Raw genomic sequence first — 26,574 nt, 5'->3', positions numbered from 1 at the left:
GCACCGAACTCTTCTGTAGAAGGGCCTCCGCAGCCGACGACCCATGCATGTCCCAACGTTAATACAACGACATCGACCATTACGACTTAAATGGGAACGTGACCATCGGTACTGGACGTTGTCGCTGTGGCAGAGCGTTGCATGGTCTGATGAATACCGATACCTTATCTATCAAGCCGATGGGAGGGAGCGAATCCGCCGTCTTCCTGGGTAATAGCTCCTTAACACCATTACTGCAGTACGGAGACAAGTTGGCGGATGTTCCATTATGCTCTGGGCAACATTTATGTGGACATTCATGGATCCAGTTGAACATGCGCAAGGCACCATGACGGCCAAGGAGTATCGTACACTGGCTACAGACCACGTACACCCTTTCATGACGATCATATTTCCCGGTGCCATTGGCATTTTTCAGCAAGGTAATACACCATGTCATAAGGCCAAGAGTTTGGTGGAGTGGTTCGAAGAATACAGTGGCGTGTTCCACATGATGTGTTACCCCCCGCCCCTCCGTCCCCTCTCCCCAACTCCAGATCTGAACCCAATCGAAGACATCTGGGATGCAATTGAATGTGACCTCATAGCTCACGGCTCCCCTCCCCGTGATTTACAGGTATTAGGTGACTTGTATGTGCAGATGTAGCGTCAAATCCCTCCAGTAACCTGCCAAGGCCTCATCGCTTCCATGCCACGAGGCGTCGCCATTGTTATCCGTACCAAAGGTGGACATACCAGCTATTAGGTTGGTGGTCGTAATGTTCTGGTTGATCAGTGTATTACTCACTTGCTACAAGAGCTCTTGTTAATAATACAATTGCTTCTCTTCCTCCAAAACTTTCTTTAACTTTGCTTAGATGGCATCTATCATTCCTATAGTCTTGTATGCTTCTACAACCTTGAAGATCTCCTTTAGGCATTCCTTCTTTGCTATACTGCACTTTGTGTTAATCTTATTTGTTCAGACACCTGTATTCCCCTTTGCTTTTTTTTCATTTTTTCTTATTTCGTATGTACTCGTATATGTTCTATTCTGGTGTGTTTGTTATTTCCATGATGAGGAAATGCTGGTAATGTCATCGTCTCTTGCCGTACATTTTCGTTGTTCTATTGAGCTTGTACGTCTTTCATGAAATGAGCACGTCAGGTTGGTAGTAGCGAAGGCTAATACTCGCCTTTGTGTTATTGGGAGAATAATGGGAAACTGTGGCTCATCCATAAACGAGACGGCTTATAGACTGATAGTTCGACTCACTCTTGAATACTGTTCGAGTATTTGGGATCCGCACCAGGTCGGAAGAAAAGGAGGAAATTGAAAGAATTCAGTAGCGGGCTGCTAGATTTGACAGGTTGGATCAGCATGCAAGTACTACGGAGATGCTTCGTGAACTCAAATAGGAATCCCTGGCGGGCATACGATGCTCTTTCCGCAAGGTACTATTGCGTAAATTTAGAGAACCGGCATTTGAGGCCGACTGCACAACGAGTGTATTGCCGCCAACGTCCATTTCGCGTATGGATTATGAAGACAATTTACGAGAAATTACAGATTTTACGGGAGATTTTAGACAGTAATTCTTCCCTGGCGCTATTTGCGACAGTAAAAGGAGAGGAAATGACTTGTTGTGGTTCAAGGTACCCTCCGCCATGCACTGCGTGATGGTTTTTCGGAGTTATGTATGTAGATGTAGATTCTGTAGCCTCATGAAACAAAAGTGCCGAGATCTGCTTTGTACCGCTCGGACACCATTTACTCCGACCTGTTACCTGAACTCTATGCACTATCGAACAACGGATGCATCCAACACTGCATACAGCATTGCGACAACATCCGCAGGAACTCACAAAATCTCCTAGGTAGCCACCAGGTGCCCAAACTGTCATCATCAGAGCTAAATTAGGATAACTGTCACAACCTACTTAAAACACGTTCCGATTAACTTTGCAGAAACACTTTTTATATTTTTGCTACCAATGGAGGAAGGTCACTGATACAAAACTTCTAACCAACGTTGAGCAATACCGTAGTCCAATCCGTACAGCAATTCACAAGTGATGAGGGAGAAGTATAGCATGTCCGCCACTATCAGGTGCAGGACTAAATGCTTCCAAGAGCAGTGTCATCCTCTGACCAGCTCGCACATCGAATGTTTGTGGCGGCGACTAAGGCGCCGCTACCTTCTTCCACCCTGGTTTAGCTATTAACTAATTTCATATAGACTATAGCTTTGGAAAAGTAATTAATTTTTGCGGATAACTTGGTGAGAGGCCGACTCTCTATGCCTATATGTCTTAAATATAATAATTTTTTTATGTTAAATAGAACATTATGATCATCATTACCTATATCAAGAATTGCGCCTTTTGATCCATTTTGTCTCCTTCAAAACTGGTGAAGCCATCTCTTCATTGGTCTTCCTACAGATCTTTTGCCTTTTTGTTTATATTGTTTTATGGATTTAGTGATTCTTGCAACTGACACACGATCTACGCTGATGTTCTTTCCATCTTAACTAGTATTGTTTTATTGTATGAATTATATTTACCGTGTTCCCTTTAGCTCGGATGTCATCATTTCTTTTTTTATCCATCAACGTATATTCAGACACGGATATAAGGAAATTAATTTCACGTGACTTGTTCTCGTTTCATCTCTCTTGTTAAGGGTCCAGTTTTCGCCTCAATAGAGCAGTGCTGGTATAGCCGTAACATTATAGAACTTTAGTAGAGCATCTCTGGGGACTTTGTTTCCCAGTGTTCTGCGTAAATTTCCACAGTAATAGTTAAATTAGTCTAACATATTTTGTATTTCATTGTTTGCCCTGTATGTAAAACTGCAGCCAAAGTATTTAAATCTTGTCAACTTGTTCTACGATCTCATTTTCAGTTTCAGTCGTAATTCACATTGGCTGGTGTCCTAAAAATGCAACTGATTTAGTCTTTGTGGCGGAGAAGCCAGATTGTATTCTCTAGCTGTTTTACTTAAATTAAGGACAGCTTCTGGTAAGTCAGTTTCATTCTGACTAATAACTACTTGGTCGTCAGCAAAAAGTAGTGTACTAACATCTATGTCGTTATTTTAAAATGTATTTTGGCTATATCCAAATTTTTGCTTACATCGTCGATATAGATATTTGAAAATAGTGAGTGAGAGGGGTACCCTCGTCTAGTTCCTTGGTTTATTTCAGCCATGTTATGTCTGCTGCCTGATATTTCTATTTTAACAAACGAACTTTAACTGATGTCATGTGACGTCCGCAGCGACCAAACACAACGATCAACGCTCTGGTAAAAATTTTAATTCACGCCCTCAGTTTGTACGCTTACCGTACACAAGTTGAGACTCATATGTCTCGAGGAAACTTTAATTATATAAGGTCTACAGAACTTACGGATGCCGGCGCAATTGGAGAATAATCGTGGAGGCCCTGCGAGCCGGTTTGATCCGGCTGGTGTCGGGCAGTGGACGGGACCGTCAGTGTCAATTGGGCCGGTGTGAAGGCCGAACCAATGGAGCGCGTTACACGCTCCCCAGTCAGCCGGTCTTCCCGCGCTGCTTCACAGCAGTCGCTCGCCTGACCTCAGCTCACTTCCGCCAGCCCCGCTGACGTAACGGCCAGCACCACACAGCGCGGAGGATTTCTCTAACAACATTATTAAGTTTCCACTGTCACTTCTGCCAGTTCCTCTTCCAGTGATTGACAGTACGAAAATGTGCGCGGAGGAATCTAAACGGATTCTGAAACAAAACGGCAAGACACCGGGTGTCCAGTATGAAAGTTCCAGTTTCAAAAACGCTGTAGAAAGAGAACCACTAATAAGCTCCATTCGTCTTGGTGATTATATGGCTTCATTAATGATTATTATGTTACAATCCTCTTGTTGTAGTTGACCGTGTATATCGAGACTTCGTTCATTGTTAAATGCAATGGTGTGGTACTAACTGATGGAGACGCATTAAGAACTGGTAAAATTTAATTTATTTCCTTTATCACACTGCACAAACATAAACTCACTATTATTCAAACTGTGTGCCACTACTATTAAACATAGAGATAAATCCTTCGCTACGCAACCGCCTTTGGCTCACGCAGCCTACACCTTCCATAGCCTCTCAACAGCTGCCTCTGCTTGCGACTCTCTGCGCCACTGGGCACTGTCGCCCTCCAAAGAACAGCCACTTACAGATACTACACACCAGTACCCTCACACACTGTTCAGAATGACGTCTAATTTGAACAGCATATTATTGGCGCAAGATAAAACGTCATGAAACAAAAACAATTTTGTACCGAAATTTTTGCCAATACGTAAGCGTCTTAACGTAAATGCGCCTTAACGTAAATGGGGTCGGCTACACCAAATGACCGTTGAATCGTAATTACGCCGTTACACCATTCGTACTGTTCAATATGCATCACTGCACAAGTTCTGCAGGCATCATTTGTGGCACTGTTAGTTAGGTAAGCCGATACTCCACGGCAAAGTAGTACCACATTGGATGGGAAAAATCGGTTTTTAATTGTCCTGAGGCTAAAAACCGCATAAAAAGCAACATGACATCGGCTTTTAATTGTCTGGGACCAAAAATCGCACGAAAAGCAAAACGACATCGCTTTCTAACAGTCGTAAGACTGGCGGAAGACATGTTCAATTTGCTCAGCACCGTTTTCTACCACGAGTTGAAATCGAGGAACAGCATCTTTTCCAACAGATTGGATTGTCTCGCCGGTCATGTTCAGAACGAGATGCGCAGTGCGTGCCTTCAGTTCAGCTACGTTCGTAATTCGAGCGCTGAACTCAACGCCTTTCAGTTAACTCCACAGCTTGAAGTCACACGACTTAAGATCAGATGATCTGGACGGCCAGGCTGTAGGGAAATTACCAATAACAATTCTAGCATTTCCGAAGTGCCTCCGCAGCAGCCGATTCACTGGTTGTGCAGTGTGTCGAGGAGCGCCATCCCGCATGAAATTGATCCTCCACACACACATCCACGCTGTTGAAGGCTTTCAGTGACGATGGGGCACAAAATACTCTCATAGTGTTCACCAGTGACGGTACGGGTAACACCACCTGCGCGACACATTTCCCCACAAAAAATACTGCCTTACAATACATGAGGCCGTCAACCCGCATCACAAACCTACCTTTGCAGAATGAAACGTGTGTGCCGATTTCCCGTTGTCTGTATTACGCCATTATCCGCATTGACATGTCCTTGAAGACGGATATGGAGCTCATCTGTCCACATAATGTTCACTTTCATGTGATCAAGAAATTCGAGATCGAGCGTTTGTCGTGCTCGGAGGTCAATAGGAAGCGACTCCTGAACGTGGGTGATTTGGTGTGGATAGCAACTCAGGACGTTTATGCACCGTGCTCGCAGTCACGTCCAACTTCCAGGCAATTCCCCGTGCACTGCAGGTTTGCACATCACTGCTCGACCTCTCCTGCAGCGTTGTGACCACATCCTGGACAGATTTCGGTTGTACTGCTTTCCTCCCTCTGCCACATTGCACTTGAAAATAACCTGTTTCTTCGAATTTATCAGGCATCGGGCCAACGCCTTGTTTTCAGACCTTTGAGTGTCCGGAACGTCTGGAGAGCTTTACCGGCAACCCACCATCCTTCATACGGACCTGTTGGGGGTCTAGGACACAAACTGTGGAACAGACGTGTGCCGCGCATCTTCTGGCTATTACAGCGCCATCTTTTTATCAACCAGATTTTTAAACAAAAAGACAAGATCAACGCCATCTATTGATCAAATTTATTTGCTTTTTTTCATGTCGTTTCCCCTATGGTGTTCAAATCTGATATCAATCTGAGTGGTGATTCTCTTTCCTCGTGGGTTTGAAACAGGAACTTTAATTATGGACACCCTGTAAACAGACGAAACAGACATGGCACTGAAGGACTTCACCAAACCATAGATTCCTTAAGAGGCTGTTTCTTACTCAAATTTCCACTTTATTTCTTCACTGAATTGAACTTTTAGGTAAAGCCATCCATAAATATTATAAAAATCCATGCACCTATGTATGTTAGCCATCTCCTAAAACGCTGGATCGAGTTCACACAGACTTGGTACACATTATCATTTACATCCTGGAAGGATCGTTGTGGGAATAAGAAACGCCATCCTATCAAAGGGCTGGGGATAGTGGTGAAAGAGTAGTCTAGTCTGTAGCCCACGACGGGACAATCATCCAGAATTTTAGAATAAGATCAACTTATTTTCATTTATTCCAATCTTAACAATATTATATATATATATATATATATATATATATATATATATATATATATATATACGAGGTGCGGCTAGGAAAAAACCGGGCTGATGCTGGAAAAAACATTTATTTACAATTTCATGTTATCTCCTTCAATGTACTCTCCTCCTCGGTCTCTACACCGCTCCATACGAATTTTCCACTGTTCATAGCAATGCTGCAGATCATTTTCGGTAAGTCCATACATTACTTCCGTCGCTTTTTCTTTTACTGCTTCAACAGTCTCAAATCTAGTTCCTTTCAAAGCTGACTTGACTTTAGGGAAAAGAAAAAAGTCACAGGGGGCCAAATCAGGTGAGTAGGGTGGATGATCTAAGATGGGAATGTTGTGTTTTGCCAAAAACGTCTTCACTGACAACGCACTGTGAGCTGGGGCATTGTCTTGGTGAAGGATCCATGACTTTTTTCTCCACAAATCGTTCCGTTTTCTCCGTACTCGCTCACGTAGGGTAGCCAGGACGCTAATGTAGTAATGCTGATTCACTGTTTGTCCCTCTGGTACCCAATCAATGTGCACAATCCCTTTGATGCCAAAAACGTCTTCACTGACAACGCACTGTGAGCTGGGGCATTGTCTTGGTGAAGGATCCATGACTTTTTTCTCCACAAATCGTTCCGTTTTCTCCGTACTCGCTCACGTAGGGTAGCCAGGACGCTAATGTAGTAATGATGATTCACTGTTTGTCCCTCTGGTACCCAATCAATGTGCACAATCCCTTTGATGTCAAAAAAAAACAATCATCATTGCCTTGAATTTAGATTTTGACATTCGTGCTTTTTTTTTGTCGTAGAGAACCAGGAGTTTTCCAATGCATCGATTGGCGTTTAGTTTCGGGATCGTAAGTAAAAAACCACGATTCATCGCAAGTAATAACATTTTGTAAGAAGGTGGGATCACTTTCAATGTTTTCCAGGATGTCAGAACAAATCATTCTTCGGCGTTCCTTCTGTTCAATTGTGAGACACTTTGGAACCATTTTTGAACACACTTTGTTCATGTTGAAACTTTCATGAAGAATCTGCCTAACACTTTCCTTGTCAACTCCTGTTAACTCAGACACTGCTCTGATTGTTAAACGGCGATCTTGTCGAACAAGTTTACCGATTTTTCCAATGTTTGCATCAGTTTTTGCTGACAATGGTCTGCCAGTGCGAGTGTCATCACTGGTGTCTTCGCGGCCATCTTTAAATCGTTTAAACCACTCAAACACTTGTGTTCGCGATAAACAATCATCGCCGTACACTTGTAACATTACAAACGTTTCACTTGCAGATTTTCCTAGATTGAAACAAAATTTGATGTTAACACGCTGTTCTTTCTGTACACTCAACATTTTCCGACGCACAGACAAAACGTCAACTACTTAAAACAGACGCCACGGGCAGACTGAGTGCAGGAGGCAGATGAAACTCGAGCAGTAGGCGGAGCGAGAGTCACGTGACAGGCCACGCGACTTTCAGCCTTATTGCATTCGTTTTATTGTTTCACCAGTACTAGTCCTGTTTTTTTCTAGCCACACCTCGTATATAATGCATTTCCGGACACATGTGCATAGAACCTTTTTTCCACATTTCCAGTCAGGAATCCATCCCTGCAAGTTGTCACTTTTATTAATGTCCATCCTACGTATATAGTTCAATTTTAAATCTGAGGAAGATTGAAGCAATTTCCAGCCAGTAAAAACATTTACCTGACGCCATAAATAAAAATAAATGCTCATACACCCATATTAAGTGTATATTTACACTGTGTCTATTGGAATAACAAACTAAAATGCAGGCAGCAAATAAATATCGACGAAAATCAATGTTTTACATTTCTTCCTCAAAGACAGGAATGAAAGTATGTTTTTTACTCTTTAATTTTGGTATTAACGTTAGAATTCATCAGTTAAAATAAAGTACTTATCCCAAAAATACCAGTGCAGTAAAAATACTGTGTGAACTGTAGAACAGCACATGTTGGAAAGGTCTTACATTAATTTCCCAGCTCATTCACTCTTTAATACAACATTTTGCCTTAACCGTAATCATTTGTAGGTGAACTGGTACTCACATATAGCCACAATGTTAATGCAGCTTTTGCCTATGATTTCGAAAATCTCTCTGTTCACTTGTAGAGGTGAAAGATGAAAAGTACCGGGTGATCAAAAAGTTAGTATAAATTTGAATACTTAATAAACCACGGAATAATGTAGATAGAGAGGTAAAAATTGACACACATGCTTGGAATGACTTGGGGTTTTATTAGAACAAAAAAAAAACCAAGTTCACAAAATGTCCGACAGCACAACATCAGTGACTGCGCATGACAATCGTGTATAAAAGGAGCTGTAATGAGAGAGAGAATCAGCTCCCTCCCCCACCACCTTCTTCCCCTCTTGGCAGGTCCCTGGACTCGCACACGTTAAGTGGACATTCGTTCGCCGGAGATCATCGCCATCGGTTTAGTGTATGTGCCGTCGTGTTTGTCATTCAGTGTTTTTCGCCGCCCACGCTCCTTCGTTCGCATGTATCGTCTTTTAACCTCCAGTCTGTTACTTTTCTGTCTTCATTGTTTTTCTCTTTTATTGTACTGCTTGTGGAGTAAAATTTTCCGCTGCCAGCCCACCTTGTACGAGGTGCAAAATAACAATAAGGGGAAAAAAAGGGGGAGAATCAGATGCGCCAGCAGTCGCAGCATGTTGACGTTACCTGAAAAGGCGCTTTTAGTGAAGCTGTATTATCAGAATGGGGAACGTGTTAGTTCAGCGTTACGATCCTATCGCCATAGGAGGCGATTCGAACGGATAAAGGTCCGCTGACAAATGCTGCTGGGGCGAGAATGATTTCGAAGTTCGAAGCCACGGGTTGTTTAGACGATAGACCTCGTAGTGGCCGACCGAGCACAAGGCGTAATGCTGCTGAAACAGTTCAGGAAGAAATGGAGACTGCAGCGGGTTCGTCTATGCACGGGGAAGTCAGCGCTCGTGCAGTCGCACGTTGCACCGGCATTCCATACACTACTGAGGCGTACCCTCTGATGCTATCCGTGCAAAATCCATCGGCATCATGACCTGTTACCTGGCGATTTAGTGAAGCGGAGGGCATTTGCGGTGTGGCCGTTTCAAAAGATGACGGAAGATGACGATTGGTTGAGTAACGTGTCGTGGACCGACGAAGCTCATTTCACGCTCCGAGGGTCTGTCAACGCCCACAACTGCAGAATTTGGGCTACCGAAAATCCTATAACTGTCGTGGAAATTCCGTTGCACGACGAGAAAGACACGGTATGGGTTGGATTTACCACATCTACCGTTGTCGGGCCTTTTATCTTCGAGGAAATGCGTGATTCTCGTTTTGTAACTGCTACCGTGACGGGTTAGAGGTACGCCGATATGTTACAGAATCGCATCATCCTCAGCCTGGCTGATAAACATCTGCTGGAACGTACGATGTTTATGCAGGATGGCGATTCATCTCATATTGCTAGACGCGTGAAAGATCTCTTGCGCGCGTCGTTTGGTGATGATAGTGTGCTCAGCTGCCACATTCGTCATGCTTGTCCTCCCAGGTCCCCGGACCTCAGTCCGTGCGATTATTGGCTTTGGGGTTACCTGAAGTCGTAAGTGTATCGTGATCGACCGACATCTCTAGGGATGCTGAAAGACAACATCCGACGCCAATGCCTCACCATAACTCCGGACGTGCTTTATAGTGCTGTTCACAACATTATTCCTCGACTACAGCTATTGTTGAGGAATGATGGTGGACGTATTGAGCATTTCCCGTAAAGAACATCATCTTTATGTATACTAAGATGGTATCTGTTTTTTTCGGACATGTGCGAAAGTACAGATACCATCGGTGACCATCCAGCTCGTTATAATGAAATTAAAATGAAATGAACACCCTAGCTGCTTACAGGCGTTGACATACGTCAACGTGGACGGATGAAAATGTGTGCCCCGACCAGGACTCGAACCCGGGATCTCCTGCTTACATGGCAGACGCTCTAACCATCTGTGCCATCGAGCGCACAGAGGACAGCGCGACTGCAGGGATTTATCTCTGGCACGCCTCCCGCGAAACCCACATTCTCAACGTATTGTCCCGCACAAATGTACATGTATCACATTGGATCAACAGAAATAAAATGTTCAGACGTACCTACGTTCTGTATTTTAATTTTAAAAAAACCTACCTGTTACCAACTGTTTGTCTAAAATTGTGAGCCATATGTTTGTGACTATTACAGCGCCATCTATCACAAAGCGAAAAAAGTGGTCCAACTGAAACATTCATATTTCTTTACGTACTAGACGAATATGTAATAAAATGGGGGTTTCTATTTTAAAAAAAACGCAGTTGATATCCATTTGACCTATTGTAGCGCCATCTAGCAGTCTAACCATAACGCCGTCTGGTTTTCCCCTTCAAGCTAGACGAGTTCCGTTCTTTGTAGTTTTTTCGTTCGATGCTTATTTCGCGAGATATTTGGCCTGGTCACTATCAATGGACCACTCTGTGTATAAAATAAGAAGACTCTTATTAACACGAGGACAAGTAGCAATGTCCGTCGTAAAACTGTTCTTCGACATTCGTCTGTATACTCATATGAACATTAAGAAAGCAGTAGAATTAAATAAGTACTTAGGTATAAAAACTAAGTAACTGAGGCAGTAGAACAAGGCAAATTAAAGTGAAGTGTCTGCAGTCGTTGTACGGTGTATTATAGGATAATTAATGACGATCCTGGTAATAGCACGTTGCGTTAGGAATCAGAATATGCGAATGGAGTGTATCTGTACAGCAAAAGTTTGCCATTTACTCAGATGCCGATGTTCGGTAGAGATGGTGTCGCGGACCGGTGAATAACACACTGTTGCCTTGAGGGCGTTTTATTAAAACGACAGCTGTAAGTCGGCACAGAGTGTATTTCGTACCCTTACAATCTTGCACGTCATTCCCCAGTCCCGTCGTCGCATGCTATCAAAATATGGGTACAGAACTTTGAGGAAACGGCTGACACGGTGCGAAAGAGGACTGGAACTGCAAAAGCGTGTGTACATCGGAGGGCGTTGCAAGAGTGGAAGAAGCCTTCAGCCGAAGTCCCAGACGGTCTCCACGCAAGCATGCACTGCAACATTCACACATCGGATAGCAGCGTACGGCGAATATTACACAAGGAATTGCAATACCATCCACACAAAATTCAGATAGCCGCGCGGAATGGCCGCGCGGTTTGATGCACCATGTCACGGATTGCGCGGCCCCTCCCGTCGGAGGTTCGAGTCCTCGCTCGGGCATGGGTGTGTGTGTTGTTCTTAGCATAAGTTAGTTTAACTAGTGTGTAAGTCTAAGGGCCGATGACCTCAGCAGTGTGATCAGATTGATCCCTTAGGAATTCACACACATTTGACCATTCAGATAGTGCAATAACTGAATGCTGACGAAGTCCCAAAAAGACTACACTTTTGCCGAGAATTGTCGGAACTCATGAACGACAACTCAGGCTTGGGCGACAATCTGATCGAGAGCGATGAGGCCAATTTTCATGTGTCAAGCTTTATTAACACGCAAAACCTTACATACTGACCGTGTGAAAGTCGTGAAACGCTTCATGGAAATGTCGTGTGGCTAGGGCCTCCCGTCGGGTAGACCGTTCGCCTGGTGCAGGTCTTTCGATTTGACGCCACTTCGGCGACCTGCGCGTCAATGGGGATGAAATGATGATGATTAGGACAACACAACACCCAGTCCCTGGGCGGAGAAAATTTCCGACCCAGCCGGGAATCGAACCCGGGCCCTTAGGATTGACAGTCTGTCACGCTGACCACTCAGCTATCAGGGCGGACTAAACGCTTCATGAAACGCTGTTTCACAGTCAGTAAGCGGTAGTGTGGTGCACGTATCATCGGTTGGAATCATATGGCCTACAGGACGTTATGTTCACCTGTCGAACCATTTCCTAGTGCGACAGCTTGCTGATCTTCGCGTAACTGCAAATATTATTCCAGAAGACAGGGTCATATACCGTACCTCATGGCATTCGTTTAACGCGCTGCAGAACATCTTTCCTAGCCATCTCATCTCATGTAGATTTCCTGGCCTCCAAGCTCCCTGACCTTTCAGTCTGCGATTTCTTCGTTTTGAGTCAACTTAAATCTCAGATTATCCGTTCTGACTCACCACACACCATCCAAGAACTGAAGGATCAAAATCGGGAGGAAGTTAACCGAATTCCAGTGTCAGTCCTCTAACTTCCAAAACAGATTGAAATGATGTCATTTTCAAGTGATGGATCTTTTAAAGTGCAAGTATTGTAAATTCGTGTTGTATTTCGTTTATATCACTATGAATAAATTTTCAAAATCTCCCGTATTACTGCCGCACATCTTAGAAAAATTGCTGTAGCTGCTGCCGACTTGCGCATCTCATTATATCTAACCACACGATATTTGTGGTTATTTCTAAGAGTCTGGAAGGCATGCTCTCAAAAAGAAACTGAGCTCGAAATAAACAGAAACCGCAGACCTTTCCGGGTATATTCGCACAAGCGGAACGGCAATGGTTTTGTTCTCATCGCTGTGGTTTTCCCCAGCGCGCTCGAAGAAAACACCTTCGGCAACGAGGTCAGCAAGGAAAATATCTCTAACCACTGCAGCAGTATATATCACAATGGAAATATTCCACAGGGGACTGATATTCGTTAGTGGAAAATAAGTATTGCGCATTAAGGAGGATCAGCGAGAAAAAAACAATATCCCTGACGTCTGCTGTAGAATTTCCACATTTCCACATTTAATGCTGGCGTATGATGATCCTTCTGGAGAATCACCTCTTTTGGAATCAAGATGGATTTTTCAAGCAACAATAGTGTTAAACCCAGCTCGCAATGTTCGTCTGCAAGACTCAAAAGTCAGCAGCTACCAGCAGCAGCAGGTCGATGCCGTGTTCCCTGACTGCCGGAAGGGGTTCGATGCCTTTCGGGGCTGTTGGCTAATGAACAAAACACGAGCGTACGAAACTTCATCCCAGCTTTGTAACTGAACCAAAGAGCTGCTATGAAACAGAGACAGCACGTCATTCGTAATGGGCGGAAACTTTCAGACATCAAAGTGACTTCAGGCATGTGGTGAGCGAGTGTTACAGGAACATTGCTGTTTATAATGTCTAAAAATTACATAGAGGATAACGTCGGGAACTTCATGAGGCGTTTCGCGGATGATGCTGTTGTGTACAGAGCAGTCGCAGTGCTAGAAAATTGTAACGAAATGAGAAAGACCCGAAGGAGGTCGACGCTTCGTGGAGTGAGTGGCAGCTGACCCTCAATATAAACAAACATGTTACACATAAATGGAAAGTAAGATCGTTTATTGCCTAATTACAATTCATCAGATCATTACCGAGAGCAGTCACGTCAGTAAAATACAGAGTGTTTCAAAAAGAATATACGTATTTCGAATGTATATATTTATTAAACTTTAAGGCGTACGAATATGAAACTTTACACACGAACCTCAGGTTCAGATTACAGATGTTCAAAATGTCCTCCATCAGCGACACGAACAATTTCATATCGATAAAAAAATGTTCAAATGTGTGTGAAATCTTATGGGACTTAACTGCTAAGGTTATCAGTCCCTAAGCTTACACACTACTTAACCTAAATTATCCTACGGACATACACACACACACCCATGCCCGAGGGAGGAATCGAACCTCCGCCGGGACCAGCCGCACAGTCCCTGACTGCAGCGACTAAGACCGCTCGGCTAATCCCGCGCGGCATCGATACTCAAATTCCTCCCATACTCTGGCAAGCATGTGCTTCGTCACTGATGGTACGTCAGTGCGGATCCGGTTCTTCAACTCTTCCAGGTTCTGTGGGAGTGGTGGTTCATAAACGTTCTCTTTAACGAAAACCTCCCAGGATGAAGTCAGAGGGTGTCAAATCCGGTGATCGTGGAGCCCAGCTGAGACATGCTAAGTCGCCAGCTCCTTGACGATCAATCCAACGGTGCGGTAGAGTTCCATTCAGATACTCACGCACTTGGCGACTCCTGTGAGGGAGTGCCCCGTCTTGTTGAAAAATGAAGTTGTCTTCGTGCAGCCTCGGAAACAACCAGTTTTGTAACGTAGCGAGATACTGCTGACCGTTAACCGTGTTTTCATCAAAGAAGAATGGGCCGTAAACAGATGATCGGGATACCGTACAAAACACATTGACTTGGGGCGAATCTCGTACATGTTCAACAGCTGCCTGTGGGTTCTGTAGGCCCCAAATTCGAACATTCTGTCTGTTTACCTGACCACTAACACGGAAAGTCGCTTCATCATTGAACACGATGCGTTGTGCGAAAGTGTTATCATTGTCAATAGCGTAAAGAATCTCGTAACAAAATGCCACACGTTTGCGTTTGTCATCAGGACTTGTAACAGCTGTAACTTGCAAGACTTCATAACCAACCGACGTCTCAAAACACGACAAACTGTTGTTGTAGGCAGCTGTAACTCCCGACTGGCACGACGAGTTGATTTCGAAGCACTACGTTGGAAAGTAATTTTCTTCAGGAACGCTAGGGCGGCTAGAACTCTTTCCTTTACATACACATCGTGTATCTCGAAACTTTCGATACCATTTGCGAATGTTTCACGCATTCGGAGGATCAATTTGGTACCTCAAACTGAAACGTCTCTGGACTGTTATCACGGAATTGCACTTCGCAAACTCGAGAGCACAAAATGATTTCCGCTGCAGAGTTGCCATTTTAAACATATGACAGTTGCCAAGCAAAACAGAAGACAACTGATATCCAGCGGCTATTAATACAAACTAGACTATGTGTTCGTTTCCGCAGTAGCCGAGCCGAGGAGCAGCGATCGATAGTTTGTACAAAATAATACTTTGCAATACGTATGTTCTTTCTGAAACACCCTGTATTTAGGTGAATGCGTGCAGAACTACACTGTCCAGTCACATTAGTTTGACCACTTATCAAAAACCTGAATAACCCACCTTTAACAGCGCGTACTGTTACGAGAGGTGCTGGCAGAGAGTTAATGTGGTTTTGGAAGGAACCAAGAGGGACGTGGTCCATGCTGATTCCAGTGCCGTGGCCAACTAGGCTAGGTTTTTCGGTTGTGGATCCACGATGCGAACAACCCAATCGATTGAGTTTAAATCCGGTAAATTTGGCCAGAGGAGTACGGTAAACTTATCCTGGCGCTCTTCGAACCAGGTAGGTACACGGCGAGCAGTGTGGTACGTTGTGTGCTCCTGCTGGTAGATGCCATTGTGCCGAGAAAAACTAAATTTCACTTAGAGATGGACACGGTCGTTTAAGATAGATGCAGACTTGTCGTAATCCAGTGTGGCTTCCAGAACAACGATATCACCCAGGGAATGCCCAGAATCAGTCCCCAGAGCGCAACGCTCCCTCCTCCGGCCTGGAACCTTCCGACGATTGTTGTAGGGTGTTTGTTTACGTACCTCCACGCCTTTCAGGCCAATGGTTACTTGTCTAATGGAGCACAAAATCTAATTCATCTGAAAAGGTCACCTCTCGCCACTCACAGGACGTCCTCTTGCGGTTATGACTTGCAAATTCCAGCCTTCGTCGCCTATGCACCGCAGTCAGCATGGCTGCACGAATCAGGCGTATGTTGCGGAAGCCCGTATGCAGGAAAGTTTGCTGACAGTCATTGAAGGGACAGCCTTGGTTCATCCAGGCGGTCAGTTGCTCAACAGTTACATGTGTATTCTCCCGTATCTCCTCAGCAGTCGATCATCCCTGTTATCAATAGCTCGTGGTGCACCATAGATCCATGGACGCAGGTTTTGGATAGTGCCATTTTGCCACACAAGGCTTAGGTTAAACGCGGCGGCACGCGAACAGCTTAGAGACTTAGGCACTTCGGAAATGTTCCCACTCTTGGTCCTAAAGCCAATGATTGCGAGCAGACCATCGAGGTAAATGAATTCGAGATCACAGTCTCACCAACAATCTTTTTTCCTGCTCGATATTCCCGACTGGAACAGGAAGTGGTAGACAAAGTACCCTGCGCCACTTCTGAGAGTATATGTAGATGTCGATATAGATGAAAGTGTAGATGTAGAAACTGAATCTTAGTCGAAAAGGCATAATTTTCGTAGATTAGTTATCACTTGAGATATGTTCAGATTTCACAGGTTTGGATAAAGAAAACTTACTAACGATGGCAAAGAGCCACTGAAACATGTTTGGGTCACTAAAAAAACGGTGTTTTACATAACATGCAGACTTTACATACAATTATTGTGTAACCAAATTCGCAACCGTGTGGACCGCTGGAAAAGGCAATATTGGAGTCACCTGATCCCCAGCGCGTGAAGCTCTGAGCTAGTGGTGGACAAACGACAGTAACGTATATGTTAAACTGATATAGTTTACAAGGCTTCTTCGAACAAGTAAGGACCATTTGCTTATATTTAAATATTGGAAGTTAAGCACACATTTTCACGAACGCAGCGGCATCTATTCATTGTTCGTGAAACAACAGAATTCACCGTTTTGGTTCTGTAGTTGTCTGAGAGCGGATGAAAGTAAACGAAAACAGTGACTACCGCACGTTGTGAAACGTATGCTGTAATCCGACTTTTATGTGCAGAAGGATCAACAGCAGCACAAATTCATCAGGATTTGTGCTATTTTACGGACCTACAGTAGTGAATGAAGGTATGCTGCCAAGACTATGTTAAGAACCGAAAAGCGACCGTACAAGCATGCATGATGAAAGCGAGGTAGCGAGCCAGGCATGCAGACACATGAAATTGTGCAGATACTGCACCAAAAGACAGCTTTCCGATCGACAATATCGGTAACTGGTATTCTGGCTGATGAATTTCTTCCTGATGGAAAAACAATCGTTTGTCACGGAGAAGCTCGGATATCGCCATCTGTGCGCAAGGTTGGTACAGAAAACTGGCAAGTGTACAAACTATTTTCGATTAATATCGGTAACACTGGGATGAACTGTTTTCCCACTTTGTTACAAGCTACGAAGACAACTACACCACATGCAAACACGAGAACAAAACAATAATTAATGCATCGGTACCGTCCGGTTCGCTCAAACCGAAAGAAATTCAAGCAGTCTCCTAACTCAAGTCCAAAAATGATGACTAATAGTTTGTAGGGCGAAAAGGGCAATCTCCTGCATGATTTCATGGTACTCTGGTCAACAGTTATACCTGACGTATACTGAAAAACGGTCACGATGCACAAGAGTGCCACCCAAATCCTGGCACTCGGGAAAATGTCGTCTGGGATACTGCCTCTACGGGACATCGCTCTTCCAAATACCTTCGCCTGTGGGGACAGAACGGACTTTTGCCAAGAGGCAAGCTTTAATTTGCCGCCCCCTCCTTCTCTCTTCACCTCCCTCGCCCCCCTCCCGCCACATAAAAGTCAACACTTTTATAACGATAATTGAGGTAATATAATTCGAAATAAATATCACCATCTCATACGATTAAATAATTTTACTGGCTGAGCTAAGGTCCAAATCGAAATAAAACAAACAAACAAATAAAAAAAATACGAAAAACGCAATTACTCATTGTACAAATACTAAATTTAAAATTTCACTTTCAGAACTTTTTTGCAGAAAAAATGTTAATGATTTCATCGGAGTTTATGGAAGTAGCTCGTTGGTGCTCTATAGAGGTTTTACTCAGATTTGGTAATCTTTGTTGAGCAGTCGTGCTCCTCCAATAATTTTTAGTTTCAACTTGCTTAAACACCTTTCTTCAGAAGCAACTGGGACGGTAACGAATATTTTTAAGTCTATAGTAAGTTTGGGACACTCCTCTATCAATATATTTTTGTAAATTAAACTTAATATGGATCACGCAGTGTCATCTTGCAGACCTCTCTCTATTGCCAGGGCACTATTGTTGAAATTTGAAATTTGAAAAATAAATTCTTCCTTGTTAAGATCTTCTACATAGACAAGGTCTATCTGTCACTTCTGCTGCTTTGTCCTACATTTCTATTTCTTAAATTCGGAAACCACACAAAAAACAAAACTTTGCACCACCTTTTTCCACTGCCTTAAATATGGTACTCAGCTCCATTATCACTCTGTCAGCTATTTCTAACAGTGATATAATTATCAAATCTTGCTATGAATGTTGGGGTACTTCGTCCTCACAAAGTTCACTGCCCATTTTTTTCTTGCTTCTAACAATTTTTGTCTGACAATCATTATTTTATGCTAACTCTTTGGCCTCAGAAATAGCTTCAGAGGTACAGGAGTGTCTAGAAGGTTTAAGAAAGCTCAAAGTGCCTTGAGTATTTCATTCATCTCTATCAATCGTAAGATCTTATCTTTGCAGAAAGTGATTGATACGCTCTATTTTCTATGCTGCATACAAGATAGAAATTGAAGTAATGAATTTGAGTTTTCTCATGTTTTTCAAAATAAATTTTTCCTAAGTTTTTGTTTCTGGTGTTGACAAGTAATAAGATTCAGCTTCTTCCACGGCCTTTATAACTTCACCAAAATGCCTGTAAACAGTTTCTAAAGCCTCTGTTCTTGCAGACCACCTACTCGCGCTCGGGAATTTTAATTTTATGGACACATATTTTTGTAAGATTTCCCATCTCGAAACTGAAGCCACAAATAATATATATAAACGACGGATGGATCCAAAAAAGTTTGAGCTTCGACAGATGCGTCGCTTGCGTGTGCTCCCACTAAACAAAGAATGAGCGAACAATGGAAGGTCACGTGACGGAACGCGATAGGCTGCGCACACATCATGTTTGATTCCCTTTGCCTGTTGACTTGAAGAACTTAAGTTTTATTGAATGGTATAGTTTTCTGATTGCCCATGTTCTACATTATTTTTATTAAAATTTAGCAGAGACAAACATTTATACTGAGTCTAAAAATAAAATTCCACTCAAAATTTGCCACCCCCTATATTTTGACACCCCAGGCAAATGATTCCTTTCTGGCCTTCACCTGGCCCACTTCAAATTCATACACTACTGGCCATTAAAATTGCTACACCAAGAAGAAATGCAGATGATCAACGGGTATTCATTGGACAAATATAGTATACTAGAACTGACATGTGATAACATTTTCACGCAATTTGGGTGCACAGATCCAGAGAAACCAGTACCCAGAACAACCACCTCTGACCGTAATAACGGTCTTGATACGCCTGGGCATTGAGTCAAACAGAGCTTGGATGGCGTGTACAGGTACAGCTGCCTATGCAGCTTCAACACGATACCACAGTTCATCAAGAGTAGTGACTGGCGTATTGTGACGAGCCAGTTACTCGGCCACCATTGACCAGATGTTTTCAATTGGTGAGAGATATGGAGAATGTGCTGGTCAGGGCAGCAGTCGAACATTTTCTGTATCCAGAAGGCCCGTACAGGACTTGCAACATGCGGTCGTGCATTATCCTGCTGAAATGTAGGTTTTCGCAGGGATCGAATGAAGGGTAGAGCCACGGGTCGTAACACATCTGAAATGCAACGTCCGCTGTTCAAAGTGCCGTCAATGCGAACAAGAGGTGACCGAGACGTGTAACCAATGGCAACCCATACCATCACGCCGGGTGATACGCCAGTATGGCGATGAAGAATACACGCTTCCAATGTGCGTTCACCGCGATGTCGCCAAACACCGATGCGACCATCTCGACGCTGTAAACGGAACATAGATTCATCCGAAAAAATTACTTTTTGCCATTCGTGCACCCAGGTCCGTCGTTGAGTAAACCATCGCAGGCGCTCCTCTCTGTGATGTAGTTTCAAGGATAACCGCAGCCACGGTCTCCGAGCTGACAGTCAATGCTGCTGCAAACGTCGTCGAACTGTGCGTGCAGGTGGTTGTTGTCTTGCAAACGTCCCCATCTGTTGACTCAGGGATCGAGACGTGGCTGCACGATCCGTTACAGCCATGCGGATAAGATGCCTATCTTCGCGACTGCTAGTGATACGAGGCCGTTGGGATCCAGCACGGCGTTCCGTATTACCCTCTTGAACACACCGATTCCATATTCTGCTAACAGTCATTGGATCTCGACCAACGCGAGCAGCAATGTCGCGATACGATAAATCGCAATCGCGATAGGCTACAATCCGACCTTTATCAAAGTCGGAAACGTGATGCTCTGAAATGGTAATCATTTGCATATCATAGAGTCTTATTCCTGTCGGTTAAATTTCTCGTCTGTAGCACGTCATCTTCGTGGTGTAGCAATTTTAATGACCAGTAGTGTAGATCCGGCCTGCCGTCGCCCATACCAAGCAGGAGATTCAGCATTTCACTCGGGAATTTTCCGACCATCCAATCTACCATCCGATCTCGAGCCGAACGATTATTACCTATTGTTGCATTTGAAATATCGGCATGGTGGACAATGCTTTGAGTATGACGAGGAGCTCGATACTGCCTTGTCCACTGGAGAAGACCTGATATGCGGAGGGGCTGAAGAAGCTATATACAAATGAACGGTCCTTTTAGAAAATGTCTCAGCTATCACGCAGAAAGTAGTGAATGGTTTCCGAGGGACTTTGTCTACATTCGTTGTGTTGTTACAGTTGCTTCATAACCTGCTTGTATAACTAGGAGAGTCAAACCCACGTTCATGATTGCTAACTGTTGGTGTACTCCAAGTACATTTACGAGCATTTAGTACAGAAGCTGATTTTCATGACCAATAAAACATGACTTACTATATCCCAAAACCAATACCCAACATAAGATGACGGCCAATGGCTTCAGCTCCACAAAATACAGATACAGAAGTAACCATGAGTGAGATGCTAGAAATGAGGGAAGATTGAAATCAGGAAAATAATGGATAAACCTGAAAAGAAAAACAAGAGATAGTCTACACTATCTGATCAAAATCGTCCTGACAAAAACGAAAGCTTAATCACTAGATCTCACGATGTGCGGGTCAGCCACTATAAAAGGAGCTGGAGACTCGTGTTTTCAGCGTAGAAGCAGTAACAGAAAAAATTATACAATCAGGTGAATCATATTGGCTACAGTAGTAAAATTATACACAAATAACAGTTTTGGTTGGGATTCATAGATAGATATGAAAGGCTGGAGGCAGAGGGGGAGGAAGAGAAAGAGAAAGTGAGAGGGTGGAAAGAGTGATTGTATGAGAGCATACTTTACAAGGCAAGGGGTCTTAAGATTATATATGTGTTACATGTAATAACTGCCTAAAGGTTGCGGTAATACATTGGTTAATGCTTAAATATATGCAGATGGATGTGCAATTTGTGCCAGTACTTGATGTACACATAGTTTCAAGCTGACAAGGGGTACAAGCTATTGATGTAATGACATATCTGTAAATGAGATCAGTCTCTTGTATGCTCGGGGGCTGGTGCGGTAACATAACTAAATATTTAAATTAGTGTGTGTGTGTGTGTGTGTGTGTGTGTGTGTGTGTGTGCTTTGCAATTTTTAATGACGTAGGCAGTCCCTGAAAACAGAGATGATACTACTGTAAATATTGTCATTTTTGTCATTTAAGGATTGTCATTTGTCATGGATTCCGGTTGTTTTGTTTGGTGTTTGTATATTTGGAGTGTTTCAAGGATGTCTAGTTTCCTGCCTTTTGGTTGGATGTCATATTAACAAATGTAAATCCACCTGATGATGGAGGTTTAAACCTTCGAAACGCGTCGTGGGGAAAAATTAACAGTGACTGGTAACAGTAAACTTGTTGTTTCATTTAAACTCTTTTTATGCCATAGACTTCTGTAGTCAGTCTTATGTGACGCTTGGGAAGATGTAAAAAGAGACACCACTGGATAGTAAAGCGCTAGAAAGAAGTGACCTGAACCGATGAATCACGCAATACCCTGCGGCAGTCCGATGGAAGGGTTTGGGTTTGGCGAATGCCTGAAAAACGTTACCTGCTGTCCTGTGTAGTGCCATCTGTGAAGGACAGTTGAAGTGGTGTTATCGTATGTGGGTGTTTCTCGCAATTTGGATGCGGTCCTCTTATGCGCTTAAGAAAATGTTGAATGCTGAAGGATATGACCAAATTTTACAGCATTGTGTACTGCGCAGATTAGAGAAATATTTCGGCAACGATGACTGTTTGTGTCAGCATAGCAATGCACCCTGTCATAAAACAGCGTCTGTGAGAGAAATGTGGGCAGTAGCGTTCCTGAAAAGGACTGGGCTACTCGCTTTTCCGACCTTGACCTTTTGAATCACCTGTAGAATGAGTTAGAACGTCGACATCGCTCCAGACGTCAGCCTCCTAGCTCACAACCTTTTCTCGTTCCGATCCTTAGTGAAGAATGGGCTGCCATTCGGCCATAGACATTAAGATACTGCATTGAAAGTGTTTCCAGCAGAGTTCAAGCCATTATAAAGCCAAAGGGTGGACACACTCCTTATTAATGCCCATTAATATGTTTTCGAATACCTTTGATCAGATCAGATGTTAGCCTCAAATCCATTACATTTTAGCCCTGTATGTGAGTGGAATAAAACTCTAAGGCATGAATTATTTGGTGAAAGAAAAATCCCTGTAAAAATTACAATCGTACTGGTGTCTGTAGGCAATGGGTGGTGCATCGTGAACACTGTTCCTGGAACTGCGAATTAAAGGTGCAAGATGTACAACTTTGTTTCCGCCGTTTGCCGATAGGTGGTGACACGGTAACTAGCGGTCGAAAGAAACAGATCGTAGACGCCAGGCAGCTAGCTTGGACTTCGGTCAACATAACCTCATTCAAACATTAGTCGATTTTTGTCTGCACCATGAAGTTATTCTTGATTGAAAATGTCAGTTTAAGACCCTAATTCTCATCCTTTGCAGGAGGTGTTACTGTTTTGCTTCAGTATCAAGAAAACAGCGGCTGAGCCTCGTCAAATGCTCTCAAGTACGTATGGTAAGGACGCTTTTAGTGAAAGAACGTACCGTGAGTGGTTTCAACGCATCAAGAACGGTGATTTGAACGTCGTAGACCGGCATAGTGTTTTCGAAGATGCAGAATTGGAGACATTGCTGAGTGAAGACTCGCGTCAAACCCAAGGAGAATAGGCACGACTAGTGGGAGTGACACAGCAAGCCATTTCAAAACGTCTCAAGGCTATGGGAATGATTTAGAAAGAAGGAACTTGGGTCCCGTGTGAGTTGAAACCAAGACACGTTGAACGTCGTGTGTGTGTTTGTGAACAGTTGTTTCAGAGGCATAAACGGAAGGGATTTCTGCATTGTGACCGTGGACGAAACATGGGTTCTTTATGATAACCCTAAACGCAAAAAATCATGTGGATATCCCGGCCATGCTTCGACGTCGACGGCCTAACCAAATTTTCACGGCTTCAAGATCATGCTCTGTATTTGGTGGGACCAGCTCGGCGCCGTGTACTATGAGGTGTTAAAACCAAGTGAAACAATCACAGGTGCACGTTATCGAACGCAATTAAGGCGTTTGAGCAGAGCATTAAGAGACAAACGGCTGCAATACAGTGAGAGGCACGATAAAGTGATTTTACAGCACGACAGCGCTCGATCCCACGTCGCAAAAGAGGTCAAAACGTACTTGGAAACGTTAAAATGGGAAGTCCTACCCCACCCGTAGTATTCTCCAGACATTGCTCCCTCTGACTATCACCTGTTTAGCTCAATGGCGCATGGCCTAGCTGACGAACACTTCCGATCTCATGAATAAGTTACAAGTTGGATCGATTCGTGGCTCACTTCAAAAGATGAACAATTTTTTCGAAGCGGGATTCGTACACTGCCCGAAAGATGGGAGAAAGTGCTGGCCAGCGATGGAAAATACTTTTAATGGTACATGTGTAACCAATTTATTTCATTAAAGCCTCAAATATTGGGGATAAAACGGCGGAAGCAAAGTTCTACACCTTGTATAAATGTGCTGACGAAATTCTGATAGAACTCATTAACATTTTAGTCAAGTACGGATTTAATACAAACAACGGATTAGGTACTTCGTGACACTACTGTCTGCAGATAGCAAAATATTCCTTATAGTCAGAAACAGAAATCTGTCTGATTGCGATAAATTACTGCAACGTATACTCAAAGTGAGCACAGTAACTTGATACCGCAGCTGAGTTCACCGTAACAGAAAAATGATGTGGTTATAAGGGAAGAAAGGAGTTACGTACCTAATATAATCTAAATGAAGAAACTAGACAGAAACACCGAAATGAAAACGAAGACATATTTTTATCTTCTGTTGCAGACGGAAAGTCATTCGACTATGAAAAGTGAATAAAGTGAGTAGGGAGCGAGCAATTCGAGGAAATAACTGAATTTCACTATCTCACTACCATTGTGGGGGAAAACTATAGATGTCTCAAGCAAATCAAAGTGAAGAACAGCACTGACCAAGAGCGCCTCCCAGAATAAGAAAACCTCCTACTGAACAAGTACATCAGCTACCACAATAAGAAAAGATTTGTAAAGACCTCCCTATGCAGCGTCCTGAGAAAAGGACGTGAATCCTGGACGTTAGCAAAGAAAGGGAAAGCTCTACTCGAAGCTGCTGCTCTGTAGGAGAATTACAAGAAGTAGACGGGTTGACAGAAAAAGGAGTGAGATGGTTCTATAAGAAATGGGATAGAATAAAGAACTACTAGATACTTAATTAGACATTATATTCTTTTACAACACATTTACAAAGGAAAGATAGTATCGAAGAAAAAGAGTGGAAGCCCAAGAATAATCTATTTAAAAAGCCATGATCAATGAAAAGATGGGATGTTCATACGTGGAGGTGATGAGAACTGCTGAAGAGAGGAAGCCATGGCTTCAGAGACAAGGCGTAGCCTTTTGGAAGAAGAAGAAAAAGAGGAAGAAGAAGTTGAAAGACACACTTTATAAAAGAATGGAAGAGAAAGAATTCACACAAAAGTTAAAGATCTGGTTAAATGGATGCACTCCTGTTCCTATTATCAGTGGCTGGTAGTGTTCACAAGAGGTCGTATGCCAACATGTTTCGTGAGGTGAAATTAAGGAAGTCAGTAAACTGGCCTTAACAAAAGGGATCCAATTTACCATCAGAACTTTCTAATTTGCATACAAATGAAAATTTCAACGAATAGATACATATTTTCACCAAGTGACGATTTAACTTAAACAAAAAAATGATATCAAAAACCATCCTTTCAGACGATTAGTTTACAATACGCAAGGGTATAACATTCCAACGTCATATCGTAATTAAAGAACAACACAAATGATTTGAAATGGAAATGAGTCCACTAGATTGAAGTTTCTGGAAATAGTATAGCTCTTGAGAAATATCACGATTTTTTTAAATACTTGAGAACCAAAATTTAAGACATTTACTTAATAGGTATACAGATAAAATAGATTAATTCAATATGACGAGCGCCACAATTAGTATAATATTACAAAACAGCATTAAAAATAGAAACCCCCATGAAACTGCATAAAATGCCATACCGGTTTACATCTAGTTTATCAAGTATATGAGGGACAAAACTCATAGCCAGTCTTTGACACAACAGGAAAAACATGTAATCAAGATAAAAAATCATACATTTCCAAAGATATTCTACAATGACTATCTCAAGGAATTACGAACATTGACGACCGAAGGCAAGATAGGAAGATTCGTAAATGGATTTACATGTAAGTGTAGCAGACAGAAATCTATTACTAGCTTGAAGATGACGGTCCGTCACACTATCCGGCTTGATTACGACATTCGCTCAATTTTCCGTATGTGCTCCACAGAAAAAGAACATACGAACACTTGAAATACCATCGTATTCATAATGAAATTCCCACTAAACTTCAAACAGATGATTCACAAATTTTTTCTCTCAGCCATGGGAAATGACAATGAGGCAACAGGAATGTTATCGCTAGACATTATTATAATGATTCTAAACCCAGAAGACACAGACGCCGGCCATGAAAATGTGAATATCACCACAAAGGAAACAGTTACTATCATGATTCATTTCATAATTTTTTACCCTTTACTTTTCGACTCTTATCTAATAATACAAGAGCGTCGTCCGTCAATAACTGCACTTTAAATGTAACATGTTTTCTGCGCGCTGTGTGCTGTCTATATACCCGATCCGACAATGAGCTGAGAAAGCGAACGGTTTTTAGCATTTCATTCCGCAAAATAATAAAATTTTGAGTTTTGCATCGTAAGGTGCTAACATTGACGAAGCTGTGAGGAGTTTATCCACCAACACACCGTCAACAGTGTCCATTATTCAATGTTTAGTTCCT

Source organism: Schistocerca serialis, chromosome 9 (assembly GCF_023864345.2).
Source record: "Schistocerca serialis cubense isolate TAMUIC-IGC-003099 chromosome 9, iqSchSeri2.2, whole genome shotgun sequence".
Classification (NCBI taxonomy): Eukaryota; Metazoa; Arthropoda; class Insecta; order Orthoptera; family Acrididae; genus Schistocerca; species Schistocerca serialis.
Note: the sequence above shows the minus strand (reverse complement) of the source record.